The sequence below is a fragment of the Dendrobates tinctorius genome, unplaced genomic scaffold (assembly GCF_039654945.1).
Source record: "Dendrobates tinctorius isolate UK_male_01 unplaced genomic scaffold, ASM3965494v1 ptg000250l, whole genome shotgun sequence".
NCBI lineage: Eukaryota > Metazoa > Chordata > Amphibia > Anura > Dendrobatidae > Dendrobates > Dendrobates tinctorius.
The window spans coordinates 45,033,071-45,055,927 of NW_027361917.1; positions in this window are offsets into that span (position 1 = coordinate 45,033,071).

The window sequence follows — 22,857 nt, forward strand, 5'->3', positions numbered from 1 at the left end:
AAATGAAACAATGATGTATCTCAATGGTTTCTTGTTCTTTAAATGGAACACTGATGTGTATCAATGGGCTCTGACATTTATATGGAACACTGATGTGTCACAATGGGCTATTGTTCTTTAAATGGAACACAGATGTGTCACAATGGGCTCTGGCTTTTATATGGAACGCTGACGTGTTACAATGGGCTCTTGTTCTTTAAATGGAACCCTGATGTGTCACAATGGGCTCTTGTTCTTTAAATGGAACACTGACGTGGTACATTAGGCTCTGGCTTTTATTTGGAATGCTGACGTGTCACAATGGGCTCTTGTTCTTTAAATGAAACCCTGATGTGTCACAATGAGCTCTTGTTCTTTATATGGAACACTGATGTGTCACAATATGCTCTGGCTTTTATATGGAGCGCTGATGTGTCACAATGGGCTATTGTTCTTTAAATGGAAAATTGATCTGTCACATTGGGCTCTGGCTTTTATATGGAACGCTGACATGTCACAATGCGCTCTTGTTCTTTAAATGGAACACTGATGTGTCACAATGGGCTCTGGCGTTTATATGTAACACTGATGTGTCACAATGGGCTCTTGTTCTTTAAATGGAACACTGATGTGTCACAGTGTGCTCTTGTTCTTTATATTTAACACTGATGTGTCAAAATGGGCTCTTTTTCCTTAAATTAAACACTGATGTATCATAATGGGCTCTTGGTCTTTAAATGGAACAACTTATGCGTTACAATGGGCTCTTGTTGTTTGTATGGAACACTGAGGTGTCACAATGGGCTCTGGCTTTTGTATGGAAAACTGACGTGTCACGATAGGCTTTTGTTCTTTAAATGAATCACTGATATGTCACAATGGGTTCTTTTTCATTAAATGGAACACTGACCTGACACAATGGGCTCTTTTTCTTTAAATGGAACATTGATGTATCACAATGGTTTCTTGTTCTTTAAATGGAACACTGATGAGTGGCATTGGGCTCTGACTTTTGTATGGAACACTGATGTGTCACAATGGGCTCTTGCTCTTTAAATGGAACACTGACATGGCACAATGGGTTCTGGCTTTTAAATGGAACACTGACGTGTCACAATGGGCTCTTGTTGTTTAAATGGAACCCTGATGTGTCACAATGGGCTCTTGTTCTTTAAATGGAACACTGATCTGTCACAATGGGCTCTGGCTTTTATATTTAACACTGATGTGTCAAAATGGGCTTTTTTTCTTTAAATGAAACACTGATGTATCATAATGGGCTCTTGTTCTTTAAATGGAACACTGATGTGTCACAATGGGCTCTTGTTCTTTAAATGGAACACTGATCTGTCACAATGGGCTCTTTTTCGTTAAATGGAACACTGATGTGTCACAATGGGCTCTTGTTCTTTAAATGGAACACTGATCTGTCACAATGGGCTCTTTTTCGTTAAATGAAACACTGATGTATCATAATGGGCTCTTGTTCTTTAAATGAAACACTCATGTGTCACAATGGGCTCTTTTTCGTTAAATGGAACACTGATGTGTCACAATGGGCTCTTGTTCTTTAAATGGAACACTGATGTGTCACAATGGGCTCTGGCTTTTATATGGAACACTGACGTCTCACAATGGGCTCTTGTTCATTAAACGGATCACTGACATGCCACAATGGGCTCTTGTTCTTTATAAGGAACACTGATGTGTCACAATGGGCTCTGGCTTTAATATGAAACACTGATGTGTCACAATGGGCTGTTGTTCTTTAAATGGAACACTTACGTTTCCCAATGTGCCCTTGTTCGTTAAATGGAACACTGATGTGTCACAATGGGCTCTTAGTTTTGTATTGAAAATTGACGTGTCACAATATGCTTTTGTTCTTTAAATGAAACACTGATATGTCACAATGGACTCCTGCTTTTTAAATGGAACATTGACATGTCACAATGGGTTCTGGCTTTTAAATGGAACGCTGACGTGTCACAATGGGCTCTTGTTCTTTAAATGGAACCCTGATGTGTCACAATGGGCTCTTGTTCTTTAAATGGAACCCTGATGTGTCACAGTAGGCTCTTTTTCTTTATATAGAACACTGATCTGTCACAATGGGCTCTGGCTTTTATATTTAACACTGATGTGTCAAAATGGGCTCTTTTTCTTTAAATGAAACACTGATGTATCATAATGGGCTCTTGTTCTTTATATGGAACACTGATGTGTTGCAATGGGCTCTTGTTGTTTGTATGGAACACTGAGGTGTCACAATGGGCTTTTTTTCGTTAAATGGAACACTGATGTGTCACAATGGGCTCTTGTTCTTTAAATGGAACACTGATGTATCACAATGGGCTCTGGCTTTAATATGAAACATTGATGTGTCACAATGGGACCTTGTTCTTTAAATGAAACACTGACATTTCACAATGTGCCCTTGTTCGTTAAATGGAACACTGATGTGTCACAATGAGCTCTGGCTTTTGTATGGAAAACTGACGTGTCACAATGGGCTTTTGTTCTTTAAATGAAACACTGATATGTCACAATGGGTTTTTTTCATTAAATGGAACACTGACCTGTCACAATGGGCTTTTTTTCTTTAATTGGAAAATTGATGTATCACAATGGTTTCTTCTTCGTTAAATGGAGTACTGATGTGTAGCAATGGGCTCTTGCTTTTTAAATGGAACATTGACGTGTCACAATGGTTTCTTGTTCTTTAAATGGAACACTGATGTGTCACAATTGGCTCTTGTTCTTTAAATTGAACCCTGATGTGTCACAATGGGCTCTTGTTCTTTAAATGGAACATTGATGTATAACAATGGTTTCTTGTTCTTTAAATGGAACACTGATGTGTCACAATGGGCTCCTGCTTTTTAAATGGAACATTGACGTGTCACAATGGGTTCTGGCTTTTAAATGGAATGCTGACGTGTCACAATGGGCTCTTGTTCTTTAAATGGAACCCTGATGTGTCACAATGGGCTCTTGTTCTTTAAATGGAACACTGACGTGTCACAATGGGCTCTGGCTTTTATATGGAATGCTGACGTGTCACAATGGGCTCTTGTTCTTTAAATGGAACCCTGGTCTGTCACAATGGGCTCTTTTTCTTTATATGGAACACTGATGTGTCACAATTGGCTCTTTTTGTTTAAATGGAACACTGATCTCTCACAATGGGCTCTGGCTTTTATATTTAACACTGATGTGTCAAAATGGGCACTTTTTCTTTAAATGAAAACTGATGTATCATAATGGGCTCTTGTTCTTTAAATGAAACACTCATGTGTCACAATGGGCTCTTGTTGTTTGTATGGAACCCTGATGTGTCACAATGGGCGCTTGTTCTTTATATGGAACACTGATGTGTCCCAATGGGCTCTTTTTCGTTAAATGGAACACTGATGTGTCACAATATGCTCTGGATTTTATATGGAATACTGATTTGTCACAATGGGCTCTTGTTCTTTAAATGGAACACTGATGTGTTACAATGGGCTCTTGCTGTTTGTATGAAACACTGAGGTGTCACAATGTTTTCTTGTTCTTTAAATGAAACACTGATGTGTCACAATGGGCTCTTGTTCTTTATATGGAACACTGATGTGTCACAATGTGCTCTTTTTCGTTAAATGGAACACTGATGTGTCACTATATGCTCTGGTTTTTATATGGAACACTGATGTGTCACAATGGGCTCTTGTTCGTTAAATGGAGCACTGATGTGTTACCATGGGCTCTGGCTTTTATATGGAACACTGATTTGTCACAATGGGCTCTTGTTCTTTAAATGGAACACTGATGTGTCACAGTGGGCTCTGGCTTTTATATGGAACACTGATGTGTCACAATGGTCTCTTGCTCTTTGATTGGAACAATAATGTGTCACAATGGCGTCTTGTTCTTTATATGTAAGAGTGATGAGTCAAAATGGGCTCTTTTTCTTTAAATGAAACACTGATGTATCATAATGGGCTTTTGTTCTTTAAATGGAACACTGATGTGTCCTAATGGGCTCTTTTTCTTTAAATGAAACATTGATGTATCACAATGTGCTCTTGTTCTTTAAATGGAACACTGATGTGTGACAATGGGCTCTGGCTTTTTTGTGGAACACTGATGTGTCACAATGGGATCTTGTTATTTAAATGGAACGCTGAGGTGTCACAATGGGCTTTTGTTCTTTAAATGGAACACTGATGTGTCACAATGGTCTCTAGTTCTTTAAATGGAACACTAACGTGTCACAATGGGCTCTAGCTTTTATATAGAACACTGATGTGTCACAATGGGCTCTTGTTCTTTAAATGGACCACTGATGTTTCACAATGGGCTCATTTTCTTTCAATGGAAAACTGAAGTGTCCCTTTGTGCTCTTGTTCTCTAAATGGAACACTGATTTGTCACAATGGGCTCTTGTTGTTTGAATGGAACACTGATGTGTCACAATGGCCTCTGGCTTTTGTATGGAATACTGAAATGTCACAATGGGCCCTTGTTCTTTAAATGGAACACTGATGTGTCACAATGGGCTCTTGTTTGTATGGAATGCTGAGGTGTCACAATGGGGTCTTTTTCTTTAAATGAAAAACTGATGTATCACAATGTGCTCTTGTTCTTAAATGGAACACTGATGTGTCACAATGGGCTCTGGCTTTTATATGGAACACTGACGTGTCACAATGGGCTCTTGTTCTTTAAATGTAACACTGATGTGTCACAATGGGCTCTTGTTCTTTAAACGTAACACTGATGTGTCACAATGGGCTCTGGCTTTTTTATGGAACACTGACGTCTCACAATGGGCTCTTGTTCATTAAACGGATCACTGACATGTCACAATGGGCTCTTGTTCTTTATAAGGAACACTGATGTGTCACAATGGGCTCTGGCTTTAATATGAAACACTGATGTGTCACAATGGGCTGTTGTTCTTTAAATGGAACACTTACGTTTCCCAATGTGCCCTTGTTCGTTAAATGGAACACTGATGTGTCACAATGGGCTCTTACTTTTGTATTGAAAATTGACGTGTCACAATATGCTTTTGTTCTTTAAATGAAACACTGATATGTCACAATGGACTCCTGCTTTTTAAATGGAACGCTGACGTGTGACAATGGGTTCTGGCTTTTAAATGGAACGCTGACGTGTCACAATGGGCTCTTGTTCTTTAAATGGAACCCTGATGTGTCGCAATAGGCTCTTTTTCTTTATATGGAACACTGATCTGTCACAATGGGCTCTGGCTTTTATATTTAACACTGATGTGTCAAAGTGGGCTCTTTTTCTTTAAATGAAACACTGATGTATCATAATGGGCTCTGGTTCTTTAAATGGAACACTGATGTGTTACAATGGGCTCTTGTTGTTTGTATGGAACACTGAGGTGTCACAATGGCCTCTTGTTCTTTAAATGAAACACTCATGTGTCACAATGGGCTCTTTTTGTTTGTATGGAACCCTGATGTGTCACAATGGGCTCTTTTTCGTTAAATGGAACACTGATGTGTCACAATGTGCTCTGGCTTTTATATGGAATACTGATGTGTCACAATGGGCTCTTGTTCTTTAAATGGAACACTGATGTGTTACAATGGGCTCTTGTTGTTTGTATGGAATACTGAGGTGTCACAATGTTTTCTTGTTCTTTAAATGAAACACTGATATGTCACAATGGGCTCTTGTTCTTTATATGGAAAACTGATGTGTCACAATGTGCTCTTTTCATTAAATAGAACTCTGGTGTGTCACAATATGCTCTGGCTTTTATATGGAATACTGATGTGTCACAATGGGCTCTTGTTCGTTAAATGGAGCACTGATGTGTTATCATGGGCTCTGGCTTTTATATGGAACACTGATTTGTCACAATGGGCTCTTGTTCTTTAAATGGAACACTGATGTGTCACAATGGGCTCTGACTTTTATATGGAACATTGATGTGTCACAATGGTCTCTTGCTCTTTGATTGGAACAATAATGTGTCACAATGGCCTCTTGTTCTTTATATGTAAACTGATGAGTCAAAATGGGGTCTTTTTTTTTAAATGAAACACTGATGTATCATAATGGGCTTTTGTTCTTTAAATGGAACACTGATGTTTTTCAATGGGCTCTTGTTGTTTGTATGGAACATTGAGTTGTCATAATGGGCTCTTTTTCTTTAAATGAAACACTAATGTATCACAATGTGCTCTTGTTCTTTAAATGGAACACTAATGTGTCACACTGGGCTCTGGCTTTTATATGGAACACTGATATGTCACAATGGGCTCTTGTTCTGTAAATGGACCACTGATGTTTCACAATGGGCTCTTTTTCTTTAAATGGAAAACTGAAGTGTCCCATTGTGCTCTTGTTCTTTAAATGGAACACTGCTGTGTCACAATGGGCTCTTTTTGTTTGTATGGAACACTGAGGTGTCACAATGGGCTCTTGTTCTTTAAATGGAACACTGATGTGTCACAATGGGCACTGGCTTTTGTATGGAACACTGATATGTTACAATGGGCCCTTGTTCTTTTATTGGAACACTGATGTGTCACAATGGGCACTGGCTTTTGTATGGAACACTGATATGTCACAATGGGCCCTTGTTCTTTAATTGGAACACTGATGTGTCACAATGGGCTCTTGTTGTTTGTATGGAACACTGAGGTGTCACAATGGGCTATTTTTCTTTAAATGAAACCCTGATGTGTCACAATGGGCTGTTGTTCTTTATATTGAACACTGATGTGTCACAATATGCTCTGGCTTTTATATGGAACACTGATGTGTCACAATGAGCTATTGTTCTTTAAATGGAACATTAATCTGTCACAATGGGCTCTGGCTTTTATATGGAACGCTGGCGTGTCACAATGGGCTCTTGTTCTTTAAATGGAACACTGATGTGTCACAATGGGCTCTGGCTTTTATTTGTAGCACTGATGTGTCACAATGGGCTCTTGTTCTTTAAATGGAACACTGATGTATAACAGTTTGCTCTTGTTCTTTATATGTAACACTGATGTGTCAAAATGGGCTCTTTTTCTTTAAATGAAACACTGATGTATCATAATGTGCTCTTGTTCTTTAAATGGAACAACTGATGTGTTACAATTGGCTCTTGTTGTTTGTATGAAACACTGAGGTGTCACAATGGGCTTTTTTTCGTTAAGTGGAACACTGATGTGTCACAATGGGCTCTTGTTCTTTAAATGGAACACTGATGTATCACAATGGGCTCTGGCTTTAATATGAAACATTGATGTGTCACAATGGGACCTTGTTCTTTAAATGGAACACTGATATGTCACAATGGGTTTTTTTCATTAAATGGAACACTGATGTGTCACAATGAGCTCTGGCTTTTGTATGGAAAACTGACGTGTCACAATAGGCTTTTGTTCTTTAAATGAAACACTGATATGTCACAATGGGTTTTTTTCATTAAATGGAACACTGACCTGTCACAATGGGATTTTTTTTCTTTAATAGGAAAATTGATGTATCACAATGGTTTCTTCTTCGTTAAATGGAACACTGATGTGTAGCAATGGGCTCTTGCTTTTTAAATGGAACATTGACGTGTCACAATGGTTTCTTGTTCTTTAAATGGAACACTGATGTGTCACAATGGGCTCTTGTTCTTTAAATGGAACCCTGATGTGTCACAATGGGCTCTTGTTCTTTAAATGGAACATTGGTGTATCACAATGGTTTCTTGTTCTTTAAATGGAACACTGATGTGTCACAATGGGCTCCTGCTTTTTAAATGGAACATTGACGTGTCACAATGGGTTCTGGCTTTTAAATGGAATGCTGACGTGTCACAATGGGCTCTTGTTCTTTAAATGGAACCCTGATGTGTCACAATGGGCTCTTGTTCTTTAAATGGAACACTGACGTGTCACAATGGGCTCTGGCTTTTATAGGGAACGCTGACGTGTCACAATGGGCCCTTGTTCTTTAAATGGAACCCTGGTGTGTCACAGTGGGCTCTTTATCTTTATATGGAACACTGATGTGTCACAATTGGCTCTTTTTGTTTAAATGGAACACTGATCTGTCACAATGGGCTCTGGATTTTATATTTAACACTGATGTGTCAAAATGGGCTCTTTTTCTTTAAATGAATCACTGATGTATCATAATGGGCTCTTGTTCTTTAAATGAAACACTCATGTGTCACAATGGGCTCTTGTTGTTTGTATGGAACCCTGATGTGTCACAATGGGCTCTTGTTCTTTATATGGAACACTGATGTGTCACAATGGGCTCTTTTTCATTAAATGGAACACTGATGTGTCACAATATGCTCTGGATTTTATATGGAATACTGTTGTGTCACAATGGGCTCTTGTTCTTTAAATGGAACACTGATGTGTTACAATGGGCTCTTGTTGTTTGTATGAAACACTGAGGTGTCACAATGTTTTCTTGTTCTTTAAATGAAACACTGATGTGTCACAATGGGCTCTTGATCTTTATATGGAACACTGATGTGTCACAATGTGCTCTTTTTCGTTAAATGGAACACTGATGTGTCACTATATGCTCTGGTTTTTATATGGAACACTGATGTGTCACAATGTGCTCTTGTTCGTTAAATGGAGCACTGATGTGTTACCATGGGCTCTGGCTTTTATATGGAACACTGATTTGTCACAATGGGCTCTTGTTCTTTAAATGGAACACTGATGTGTCACAGTGGACTCTGGCTTTTATATGGAACACTGATGTGTCACAATGGTCTCTTGCTCTTTGATTGGAACAATAATGTGTCACAATGGCCTCTTGCTCTTTATATGTAAGAGTGATGAGTCAAAATGGGCTCTTTTTCTTTAAATGAAACACTGATGTATCATAATGGGCTTTTGTTCTTTAAATGGAACACTGATGTGTCACAATGGGCTCTTGTTGTTTGTATGGAACACTTAGGTGTCACAATGGGCTCTTTTTCTTTAAATGAAAAACTGATGTATCACAATATGCTCTTGTTCTTTAAATGGAACACTGATGTGTCACAATGGGCTCTGGCTTTTATATGGAACACTGACGTGTCACAATGGGCTCTTGTTCTTTAAGTGGAACACTGACGTGTCACAATGTTCTCTGGCTTTTTTATGGAACACTGATGTGTCGCAATGGGCTCTTGATCTTAAAATGAAACCCTGATGTGTCACAATGTGCTGTTGTTCTTTATATTAAACACTGATGTGTCACAATATGCTCTGGCTGTTATATGGAACACTGATGTGTCACAATGAGCTATTGTTCTTTAAATGGAACATTGATCTGTCACAATGGGCTCTGACTTTTATATGGAACGCTGGCGTGTCACAATGGGCTCTTGTTTTTTAAATGGAACACTGATGTGTCACAATGGGCTCTGGCTTTTATTTGTAACACTGATGTGTCACAATGGGCATTTGTTCTTTAAATGGAACACTGATGTGTAACAGTTTGCTCTTGTTCTTTATATGTAACACTGATGTGTCAAAATGGGCTCTTTTTCTATAAATGAAACACTGATGTATCATAATGTGCTCTTGTTCTTTAAATGGAACAACTGATGTGTTACAATGGGCTCTTGTTGTTTGTATGAAACACTGAGGTGTCACAATGGGCTTTTTTTCGTTAAATGGAACACGGATGTGTCACAATGGGCTCTTGTTCTTTAAATGGAACACTGATGTATCACAATGGGCTCTGGCTTTAATATGAAACATTGATGTGTCACAATGGGACCTTGTTCTTTAAATGAAACACTGACGTTTCACAATGTGCCCTTGTTCGTTAAATGGAACACTGATGTGTCACAATGAGCTCTGGCTTTTGTATGGAAAACTGACGTGTCACAATAGGCTTTTGTTCTTTAAATGAAACACTGATATGTCACAATGGGTTTTTTTCATTAAATGGAACACTGACCTGTCACAATGGGCTTTTTTTCTTTAATTGGAAAATTGATGTATCACAATGGTTTCTTCTTTGTTAAATGGAATACTGATGTGTAGCAATGGGCTCTTGCTTTTTAAATGGAACATTGACGTGTCACAATGGTTTCTTGTTCTTTAAATGGAACACTGATGTGTCACAATGGGCACTTGTTCTTTTAATGGAACCCTGATGTGTTACAATGGGCTCTTGTTCTTTAAATGGAACATTGATGTATAACAATGGTTTCTTGTTCTTTAAATGGAACACTGATGTGTCACAATGGGCTCCTGCTTTTTAAATGGAACATTGACGTGTCACAATGGGCTCTGGCTTTTATATGGAACGCTGACGTGTCACAATGAGCTCTTGTTCTTTAAATGGAACCCTGGTGTGTCACAATGGGCTCTTTTTCTTTATATGGAACACTGATGTGTCACAATTGGCTCTTTTTGTTTAAATGGAACACTGATCTCTCACAATGGGCTCTGGCTTTTATATTTAACACTGATGTGTCAAAATGGGCACTTTTTCTTTAAATGAAACACTGATGTATCATAATGGGCTCTTGTTCTTTAAATGAAACACTCATGTATCACAATGGTCTCTTGTTGTTTGTATGGAACCCTGATGTGTCACAATGGGCTCTTGTTCTTTATATGGAACACTGATGTGTCCCAATGGGCTCTTTTTCATTAAATGGAACACTGATGTGTCACAATATGCTCTGGATTTTATATGGAATACTGATGTGTCACAATGGGCTCTTGTTCTTTAAATGGAACACTGATGTGTTACAATGGGCTCTTGTTGTTTGTATGAAACACAGAGGTGTCACAATATTTTCTTGTTCTTCAAATGAAACACTGATGTGTCACAATGGGCTCTTGTTCTTTATATGGAACACTGATGTGTCACAATGTGCTCTTTTTCGTTAAATGGAACACTGATGTGTCACTATATGCTCTGGTTTTTATATGGAACACTGATGTGTCACAATGGGCTCTTGTTCGTTAAATGGAGCACTGATGTGTTACCATGGGCTCTGGCTTTTATATGGAACACTGATTTGTCACAACGGGCTCTTGTTCTTTAAATGGAACACTGATGTGTCACAGTGGGCTCTGGCTTTTATATGGAACACTGATGTGTCACAATGGTCTCTTGCTCTTTGATTGGAACAATAATGTGTCACAATGGCCTCTTGTTCTTTATATGTAAGAGTGATGAGTCAAAATGGGCTCTTTTTCTTTAAATGAAACACTGATGTATCATAAAGTGCTCTTGTTCTTTAAATGGAACAACTGATGTGTTACAATGGGCTCTTGTTTGTATGAAACACTGAGGTGTCACAATGGGCTTTTTTTCGTTAAATGGAACACTGATGTGTCACAATGGGCTCTTGTTCTTTAAATGGAACACTGATGTATCACAATGGGCTCTGGCTTTAATATGAAACATTGATGTGTCACAATGGGACCTTGTTCTTTAAATGAAACACTGACGTTTCACAATGTGCCCTTGTTCGTTAAATGGAACACTGATGTGTCACAATGAGCTCTGGCTTTTGTATGGAAAACTGACGTGTCACAATAGGCTTTTGTTCTTTAAATGAAACACTGATATGTCACAATGGGTTTTTTTCATTAAATGGAACACTGACCTGTCACAATGGGCTTTTTTTCTTTAATTGGAAAATTGATGTATCACAATGGTTTCTTCTTTGTTAAATGGAATACTGATGTGTAGCAATGGGCTCTTGCTTTTTAAATGGAACATTGACGTGTCACAATGGTTTCTTGTTCTTTAAATGGAACACTGATGTGTCACAATGGGCTCTTGTTCTTTAAATGGAACCCTGATGTGTCACAATGGGCTCTTGTTCTTTAAATGGAACATTGATGTATAACAATGGTTTCTTGTTCTTTAAATGGAACACTGATGTGTCACAATGTGCTCCTGCTTTTTAAATGGAACATTGACGTGTCACAATGGGTTCTGGCTTTTAAATGGAATGCTGACGTGTCACAATGGGCTCTTGTTCTTTAAATGGAACCCTAATGTGTCACAATGGGCTCTTGTTCTTTAAATGGAACACTGACGTGTCACAATGGGCTCTGGCTTTTATATGGAACGCTGACGTGTCACAATGGGCTCTTGTTCTTTAAATGGAACCCTGGTGTGTCACAATGGGCTCTTTTTCTTTATATGGAACACTGATGTGTCACAATTGGCTCTTTTTGTTTAAATGGAACACTGATCTCTCACAATGGGCTCTGGCTTTTATATTTAACACTGATGTGTCAAAATGGGCACTTTTTCTTTAAATGAAACACTGATGTATCATAATGGGCTCTTGTTCTTTAAATGAAACACTCATGTGTCACAATGGGCTCTTGTTGTTTGTATGGAACCCTGATGTGTCACAATGGGCTCTTGTTCTTTATATGGAACACTGATGTGTCCCAATGGGCTCTTTTTCGTTAAATGGAACACTGATGTGTCACAATATGCTCTGGATTTTATATGGAATACTGATGTGTCACAATGGGCTCTTGTTCTTTAAATGGAACACTGATGTGTTACAATGGGCTCTTGTTCTTTATATGGAACACTGATGTGTCACAATGTGCTCTTTTTCGTTAAATGGAACACTGATGTGTCACTATATGCTCTGGTTTTTATATGGAACACTGATGTGTCACAATGGGCTCTTGTTCGTTAAATGGAGCACTGATGTGTTACCATGGGCTCTGGCTTTTATATGGAACAATGATTTGTCACAATGGGCTCTTGTTCTTTAAATGGAACACTGATGTGTCACAGTGGGCTCTGGCTTTTATATGGAACACTGATGTGTCACAATGGTCTCTTGCTCTTTGATTGGAACAATAATGTGTCACAATGGCCTCTTGTTCTTTATATGTAAGAGTGATGAGTCAAAATGGGCTCTTTTTCTTTAAATGAAACACTGATGTATCATAATGGGCTTTTGTTCTTTAAATGGAACACTGATGTGTCCTAATGGGCGCTTTTTCTTTAAATGAAACATTGATGTATCACAATGTGCTCTTGTTCTTTAAATGGAACACTGATGTGTGACAATGGGCTCTGGCTTTTATGTGGAACACTGATGTGTCACAATGGGCTCTTGTTCTTTAAATGTAACACTGATGTGTCACAATGGGCTCTTGTTCTTTAAACGTAACACTGATGTGTCACAATGGGCTCTGGCTTTTTTATGGAAAACTGACGTCTCACAATGGGCTCTTGTTCATTAAACGGATCACTGACATGTCACAATGGGCTCTTGTTCTTTATAAGGAACACTGATGTGTCACAATGGGCTCTGGCTTTAATATGAAACACTGATGTGTCACAATGGGCTGTTGTTCTTTAAATGGAACACTTACGTTTCCCAATGTGCCCTTTTTCGTTAAATGGAACACTGATGTGTCACAATGGGCTCTTACTTTTGTATTGAAAATTGACGTGTCACAATATGCTTTTGTTCTTTAAATGAAACACTGATATGTCACAATGGACTCCTGCTTTTTAAATGGAACGCTGACGTGTGACAATGGGTTCTGGCTTTTAAATGGAACGTTGACGTGTCACAATGGGCTCTTGTTCTTTAAATGGAACCCTGATGTGTCACAATAGGCTCTTTTTCTTTATATGGAACACTGATCTGTCACAATGGGCTCTGGCTTTTATATTTAACACTGATGTGTCAAAGTGGGCTCTTTTTCTTTAAATGAAACACTGATGTATCATAATGGGCTCTTGTTCTTTAAATGGAACACTGATGTGTTACAATGGGCTCTTGTTGTTTGTATGGAACACTGAGGTGTCACAATGGCCTCTTGTTCTTTAAATGAAACACTCATGTGTCACAATGGGCTCTTTTTGTTTGTATGGAACCCTGATGTGTCACAATGGGCTCTTGTTCTTTAAATGGAACACTGATGTGTCACAATGGGCTCTTTTTCGTTAAATGGAACACTGATGTGTCACAATGTGCTCTGGCTTTTATATGGAATACTGATGTGTCACAATGGGCTCTTGTTCTTTAAATGGAACACTGATGTGTTACAATGGGCTCTTGTTGTTTGTATGGAATACTGAGGTGTCACAATGTTTTCTTGTTCTTTAAATGAAACACTGATGTGTCACAATGGGCTCTTGTTCTTTATATGGAAAACTGATGTGTCACAATGTGCTCTTTTCATTAAATGGAACTCTGGTGTGTCACAATATGCTCTGGCTTTTATATGGAATACTGATGTGTCACAATGGGCTCTTGTTCGTTAAATGGAGCACTGATGTGTTATCATGGGCTCTGGCTTTTATATGGAACACTGATTTGTCACAATGGGCTCTTGTTCTTTAAATGGAACACTGATGTGTCACAATGGGCTCTGACTTTTATATGGAACATTGATGTGTCACAATGGTCTCTTGCTCTTTGATTGGAACAATAATGTGTCACAATGTCCTCTTGTTCTTTACATGTAAACTGATGAGTCAAAATGGGGTCTTTTTTTTAAATGAAACACTGATGTATCATAATGGGCTTTTCTTTAAATGGAACACTGATGTTTTTCAATGGGCTCTTGTTGTTTGTATGGAACATTGAGTTGTCATAATGGGCTCTTTTTCTTTAAATGAAACATTGATGTATCACAATGTGCTCTTTTTCTTTAAATGGAACACTGATGTGTCACAATGGGCTCTGGCTTTTATATGGAACACTGAGGTGTCACAATGGGCTCATGTTCATTAAACGGATCACTGACATGTCACAATGGGCTCTTGTTCTTTAAATGGAACACTGATGTGTCACAATGGGCTCTGGCTTTAATATGAAACACTGATGTGTCACAATGGGACCTTGTTCTTTAAATGGAACAGTGATGTGTCACAATGGGTTCTGGTTCTTTAAATGGAACACTGACATTTCCCAATGTGCTTTTGTTCGTTAAATGGAACACTGATGTGTTTCAATGGGCTCTTGTTTGTATGGAACACTGAGGTGTCATAACGGGCTCTTTTTCTTTAAATGAAACACTAATGTATCACAATGTGCTCTTGTTCTTTAAATGGAACACTAATGTGTCACACTGGGCTCTGGCTTTTATATGGAACACTGATATGTCACAATGGGCTCTTGTTCTGTAAATGGACCACTGATGTTTCACAATGGGCTCTTTTTCTTTAAATGGAAAACTGAAGTGTCTCATTGTGCTCTTGTTCTTTAAATGGAACACTGCTGTGTCACAATGGGCTCTTTTTGTTTGTATGGAACACTGAGGTGTCACAATGGGCTCTTGTTCTTTAAATGGAACACTGATGTGTCACAATGGGCACTGGCTTTTGTATGGAACACTGATATGTTACAATGGGCCCTTGTTCTTTTATTGGAACACTGATGTGTCACAATGGGCACTGGCTTTTGTATGGAACACTGATATGTCACAATGGGCCCTTGTTCTTTAATTGGAACACTGATGTGTCACAATGGGCTCTTGTTGTTTGTATGGAACACTGAGGTGTCACAATGGGCTATTTTTCTTTAAATGAAACCCTGATGTGTCACAATGGGCTGTTGTTCTTTATATTGAACACTGATGTGTTACAATATGCTCTGGCTTTTATATGGAACACTGATGTGTCACAATGAGCTATTGTTCTTTAAATGGAACATTAATCTGTCACAATGGGCTCTGGCTTTTATATGGAACGCTGGCGTGTCACAATGGGCTCTTGTTCTTTAAATGGAACACTGATGTGTCACAATGGGCTCTGGCTTTTATTTGTAGCACTGATGTGTCACAATGGGCTCTTGTTCTTTAAATGGAACACTGATGTATAACAGTTTGCTCTTGTTCTTTATATGTAACACTGATGTGTCAAAATGGGCTCTTTTTCTTGAAATGAAACACTGATGTAACATAATGTGCTCTTGTTCTTTAAATGGAACAACTGATGTGTTACAATGGGCTCTTGTTGTTTGTATGAAACACTGAGGTGTCACAATGGGCTTTTTTTCGTTAAGTGGAACACTGATGTGTCACAATGGGCTCTTGTTCTTTAAATGGAACACTGATGTATCACAATGGGCTCTGGCTTTAATATGAAACATTGATGTGTCACAATGGGACCTTGTTCTTTAAATGGAACACTGACATTTCAAAATGTGCACTTGTTCGTTAAATGGAACACTGATGTGTCACAATGAGCTCTGGCTTTTGTATGGAAAACTGACGTGTCACAATAGGCTTTTGTTCTTTAAATGAAACACTGATATGTCACAATGGGTTTTTTTCATTAAATGGAACACTGACCTGTCACAATGGGATTTTTTTCTTTAATAGGAAAATTGATGTATCACAATGGTTTCTTCTTCGTTAAATGGAACACTGATGTGTAGCAATGGGCTCTTGCTTTTTAAATGGAACATTGAAGTGTCACAATGGTTTCTTGTTCTTTAAATGGAACACTGATGTGTCACAATGGGCTCTTGTTCTTTAAATGGAACCCTGATGTGTCACAATGGGCTCTTGTTCTTTAAATGGAACATTGGTGTATCACAATGGTTTCTTGTTCTTTAAATGGAACACTGATGTGTCACAATGGGCTCCTGCTTTTTAAATGGAACATTGACGTGTCACAATTGGTTCTGGCTTTTAAATGGAACGCTGACGTGTCACAATGGGCTCTTGTTCTTTAAATGGAACCCTGATGTGTCACAATGGGCTCTTGTTCTTTAAATGGAACACTGACGTGTCACAATGGGCTCTGGCTTTTATAGGGAACGCTGACGTGTCACAATGGGCCCTTGTTCTTTAAATGGAACCCTGGTGTGTCACAGTGGGCTCTTTTTCTTTATATGGAACACTGATGTGTCACAATTGGCTCTTTTTGTTTAAATGGAACACTGATCTGTCACAATGGGCTCTGGATTTTATATTTAACACTGATGTGTCAAAATGGGCTCTTTTTCTTTAAATGAATCACTGATGTATCATAATGGGCTCTTGTTCTTTAAATGAAACACTCATGTGTCACAATGGGCTCTTGTTGTTTGTATGGAACCCTGATGTGTCACAATGGGCTCTTGTTCTTTATATGGAACACTGATGTGTCACAATGGGCTCTTTTTCATTGAATGGAACACTGATGTGTCACAATATGCTCTGGATTTTATATGGAATACTGATGTGTCACAATGGGCTCTTGTTCTTTAAATGGAACACTGATGTGTTACAATGGGCTCTTGTTGTTTGTATGAAACACTGAGGTGTCACAATGTTTTCTTGTTCTTTAAATGAAACACTGATGTGTCACAATGGGCTCTTTTTCGTTAAATGGAACACTGATGTGTCACTATATGCTCTGGTTTTTATATGGAACACTGATGTGTCACAATGTGCTCTTGTTCGTTAAATGGAGCACTGATGTGTTACCATGGGCTCTGGCTTTTATATGGAACACTGATTTGTCACAATGGGCTCTTGTTCTTTAAATGGAACACTGATGTGTCACAGTGGGCTCTGGCTTTTATATGGAACACTGATGTGTCACAATGGTCTCTTGCTCTTTGATTGGAACAATAATGTGTCACAATGGCCTCTTGCTCTTTATATGTAAGAGTGATGAGTCAAAATGGGCTCTTTTTCTTTAAATGTAACACTGATGTATCATAATGGGCTTTTGTTCTTTAAATGGAACACTGATGTGTCACAATGGGCTCTTGTTGTTTGTATGGAACACTGAGGTGTCACAATGGGCTCTTTTACTTTAAATGAAAAACTGATGTATCACAATATGCTCTTGTTCTTTAAATGGAACACTGATGTGTCACAATGGGCTCTGGCTTTTATATGGAACACTGACGTGTCACAATGGTCTCTTGTTCTTTAAGTGGAACACTGAGGTGTCACAATGTTCTCTGGCTTTTTTATGGAACACTGACGTGTCGCAATGGGCTCTTGATCTTTAAATGAAACCCTGATGTGTCACAATGGGCTGTTGTTCTTTATATTAAACACTGATGTGTCACAATATGCTCTGGCTGTTATATGGAACACTGATGTGTCACAATGAGCTATTGTTCTTTAAATGGAACATTGATCTGTCACAATGGGCTCTGACTTTTATATGGAACGCTGGCGTGTCACAATGGGCTCTTGTTTTTTAAATGGAACACTGATGTGTCACAATGGGCTCTGGCTTTTATTTGTAACACTGATGTGTCACAATGGGCATTTGTTCTTTAAATGGAACACTGATGTGTAACAGTTTGCTCTTGTTCTTTATATGTAACACTGATGTGTCAAAATGGGCTCTTTTTCTTTAAATGAAACACTGATGTATCATAATGTGCTCTTGTTCTTTAAATGGAACAACTGATGTGTTACAATGGGCTCTTGTTGTTTGTATGAAACACTGAGGTGTCACAATGGGCTTTTTTTCGTTAAATGGAACACTGATGTGTCACAATGGGCTCTTGTTCTTTAAATGGAACACTGATGTATCACAATGGGCTCTGGCTTTAATATGAAACATTGATGTGTCACAATGGGACCTTGTTCTTTAAATGAAACACTGACGTTTCACAATGTGCCCTTGTTCGTTAAATGGAACACTGATGTGTCACAATGAGCTCTGGCTTTTGTATGGAAAACTGACGTGTCACAATAGGCTTTTGTTCTTTAAATGAAACACTGATATGTCACAATGGGTTTTTTTCATTAAATGGAACACTGACCTGTCACAATGGGCTTTTTTTCTTTAATTGGAAAATTGATGTATCACAATGGTTTCTTCTTTGTTAAATGGAATACTGATGTGTAGCAATGGGCTCTTGCTTTTTAAATGGAACATTGACGTGTCACAATGGTTTCTTGTTCTTTAAATGGAACACTGATGTGTCACAATGGGCTCTTGCTCTTTAAATGGAACCCTGATGTGTCACAATGGGCTCTTGTTCTTTAAATGGAACATTGATGTATAACAATGGTTTCTTGTTCTTTAAATGGAACACTGATGTGTCACAATGGGCTCCTGCTTTTTAAATGGAACATTGACGTGTCACAATGGGTTCTGGCTTTTAAATGGAATGCTGACGTGTCACAATGGGCTCTTGTTCTTTAAATGGAACCCTAATGTGTCACAATGGGCTCTTGTTCTTTAAATGGAACACTGACGTGTCACAATGGGCTCTGGCTTTTATATGGAACGCTGACGTGTCACAATGGGCTCTTGTTCTTTAAATGGAACCCTGGTGTGTCACAATGGGCTCTTTTTCTTTATATGGAACACTGATGTGTCACAATTGGCTCTTTTTGTTTAAATGGAACACTGATCTCTCACAATGGGCTCTGGCTTTTATATTTAACACTGATGTGTCAAAATGGGCACTTTTTCTTTAAATGAAACACTGATGTATCATAATGGGCTCTTGTTCTTTAAATGAAACACTCATGTATCACAATGGTCTCTTGTTGTTTGTATGGAACCCTGATGTGTCACAATGGGCTCTTGTTCTTTATATGGAACACTGATGTGTCCCAATGGGCTCTTTTTCGTTAAATGGAACACTGATGTGTCACAATGTGCTCTGGATTTTATATGGAATACTGATGTGTCACAATGGGCTCTTGTTCTTTAAATGGAACACTGATGTATCATAATGTGCTCTTGTTCTTTAAATAGAACAACTGATGTGTTACAATGGGCTCTTGTTCATTAAACGGATCACTGACATGTCACAATGGGCTCTTGTTCTTTATAAGGAACACTGATGTGTCACAATGGGCTCTGGCTTTAATATGAAACACTGATGTGTCACAATGGGCTGTTGTTCTTTAAATGGAACACTTACGTTTCCCAATGTGCCCTTGTTTGTTAAATGGAACACTGATGTGTCACAATGGGCTCTTACTTTTGTATTGAAAATTGACGTGTCACAATATGCTTTTGTTCTTTAAATGAAACACTGATATGTCACAATGGACTCCTGCTTTTTAAATGGAACGCTGACGTGTGACAATGGGTTCTGGCTTTTAAATGGAACGCTGACGTGTCACAATGGGCTCTTGTTCTTTAAATGGAACCCTGATGTGTCACAATAGGCTCTTTTTCTTTATATGGAACACTGATCTGTCACAATAGGCTCAGGCTTTTATATTTAACACTGATGTGTCAAAGTGGGCTCTTTTTCTTTAAATGAAACACTGATGTATCATAATGGGCTCTTGTTCTTTAAATGGAACACTGATGTGTTACAATGGGCTCTTGTTGTTTGTATGGAACACTGAGGTGTCACAATGGCCTCTTGTTCTTTAAATGAAACACTCATGTGTCACAATGGGCTCTTTTTGTTTGTATGGAACCCTGATGTGTCACAATGGGCTCTTGTTCTTTAAATGGAACACTGATGTGTCACAATGGGCTCTTTTTCGTTAAATGGAACACTGATGTGTCACAATGTGCTCTGGCTTTTATATGGAATACTGATGTGTCACAATGGGCTCTTGTTCTTTAAATGGAACACTGATGTGTTACAATGGGCTCTTGTTGTTTGTATGGAATACTGAGGTGTCACAATGTTTTCTTGTTCTTTAAATGAAACACTGATGTGTCACAATGGGCTCTTGTTCTTTATATGGAAAACTGATGTGTCACAATGTGCTCTTTTCATTAAATGGAACTCTGGTGTGTCACAATATGCTCTGGCTTTTATATGGAATACTGATGTGTCACAATGGGCTCTTGTTCGTTAAATGGAGCACTGATGTGTTATCATGGGCTCTGGCTTTTATATGGAACACTGATTTGTCACAATGGGCTCTTGTTCTTTAAATGGAACACTGATGTGTCACAATGGGCTCTGACTTTTATATGGAACATTGATGTGTCACAATGGTCTCTTGCTCTTTGATTGGAACAATAATGTGTCACAATGTCCTCTTGTTCTTTATATGTAAACTGATGAGTCAAAATGGGGTCTTTTTTTAAATGAAACACTGATGTATCATAATGGGCTTTTGTTCTTTAAATGGAACACTGATGTTTTTCAATGTGCTCTTGTTGTTTGTATGGAACATTGAGTTGTCATAATGGGCTCTTTTTCTTTAAATGAAACATTGATGTATCACAATGTGCTCTTTTTCTTTAAATGGAACACTGATGTGTCACAATGGGCTCTGGCTTTTATATGGAACACTGAGGTGTCACAATGGGCTCATGTTCATTAAACGGATCACTGACATGTCACAATGGGCTCTTGTTCTTTAAATGGAACACTGATGTGTCACAATGGGCTCTGGCTTTAATATGAAACACTGATGTGTCACAATGGGACCTTGTTCTTTAAATGGAACAGTGATGTGTCACAATGGGTTCTGGTTCTTTAAATGGAACACTGACATTTCCCAATGTGCTTTTGTTCGTTAAATGGAACACTGATGTGTTTCAATGGGCTCTTGTTTGTATGGAACACTGAGGTGTCATAATGGGCTCTTTTTCTTTAAATGAAACACTAATGTATCACAATGTGCTCTTGTTCTTTAAATGGAACACTAATGTGTCACACTGGGCTCTGGCTTTTATATGGAACACTGATATGTCACAATGGGCTCTTGTTCTGTAAATGGACCACTGATGTTTCACAATGGGCTCTTTTTCTTTAAATGGAAAACTGAAGTGTCCCATTGTGCTCTTGTTCTTTAAATGGAACACTGCTGTGTCACAATGGGCTCTTTTTGTTTGTATGGAACACTGAGGTGTCACAATGGGCTCTTGTTCTTTAAATGGAACACTGATGTGTCACAATGGGCACTGGCTTTTGTATGGAACACTGATATGTTACAATGGGCCCTTGTTCTTTTATTGGAACACTGATGTGTCACAATGGGCACTGGCTTTTGTATGGAACACTGATATGTCACAATGGGCCCTTGTTCTTTAATTGGAACACTGATGTGTCACAATGGGCTCTTGTTGTTTGTATGGAACACTGAGGTGTCACAATGGGCTATTTTTCTTTAAATGAAACCCTGATGTGTCACAATGGGCTGTTGTTCTTTATATTGAACACTGATGTGTTACAATATGCTCTGGCTTTTATATGGAACACTGATGTGTCACAATGAGCTATTGTTCTTTAAATGGAACATTAATCTGTCACAATGGGCTCTGGCTTTTATATGGAATGCTGGCGTGTCACAATGGGCTCTTGTTCTTTAAATGGAACACTGATGTGTCACAATGGGCTCTGGCTTTTATTTGTAGCACTGATGTGTCACAATGGGCTCTTGTTCTTTAAATGGAACACTGATGTATAACAGTTTGCTCTTGTTCTTTATATGTAACACTGATGTGTCAAAATGGGCTCTTTTTCTTTAAATGAAACACTGATGTAACATAATGTGCTCTTGTTCTTTAAATGGAACAACTGTTGTGTTACAATGGGCTCTTGTTGTTTGTATGAAACACTGAGGTGTCACAATGGGCTTTTTTTCGTTAAGTGGAACACTGATGTGTCACAATGGGCTCTTGTTCTTTAAATGGAACACTGATGTATCACAATGGGCTCTGGCTTTAATATGAAACATTGATGTGTCACAATGGGACCTTGTTCTTTAAATGGGATACTGACATTTCAAAATGTGCACTTGTTCGTTAAATGGAACACTGATGTGTCACAATGAGCTCTGGCTTTTGTGTGGAAAACTGACGTGTCACAATAGGCTTTTGTTCTTTAAATGAAACACTGATATGTCACAATGGGTTTTTTTCATTAAATGGAACACTGACCTGTCACAATGGGATTTTTTTTCTTTAATAGGAAAATTGATGTATCACAATGGTTTCTTCTTCGTTAAATGGAACACTGATGTGTAGCAATGGGCTCTTGCTTTTTAAATGGAACAT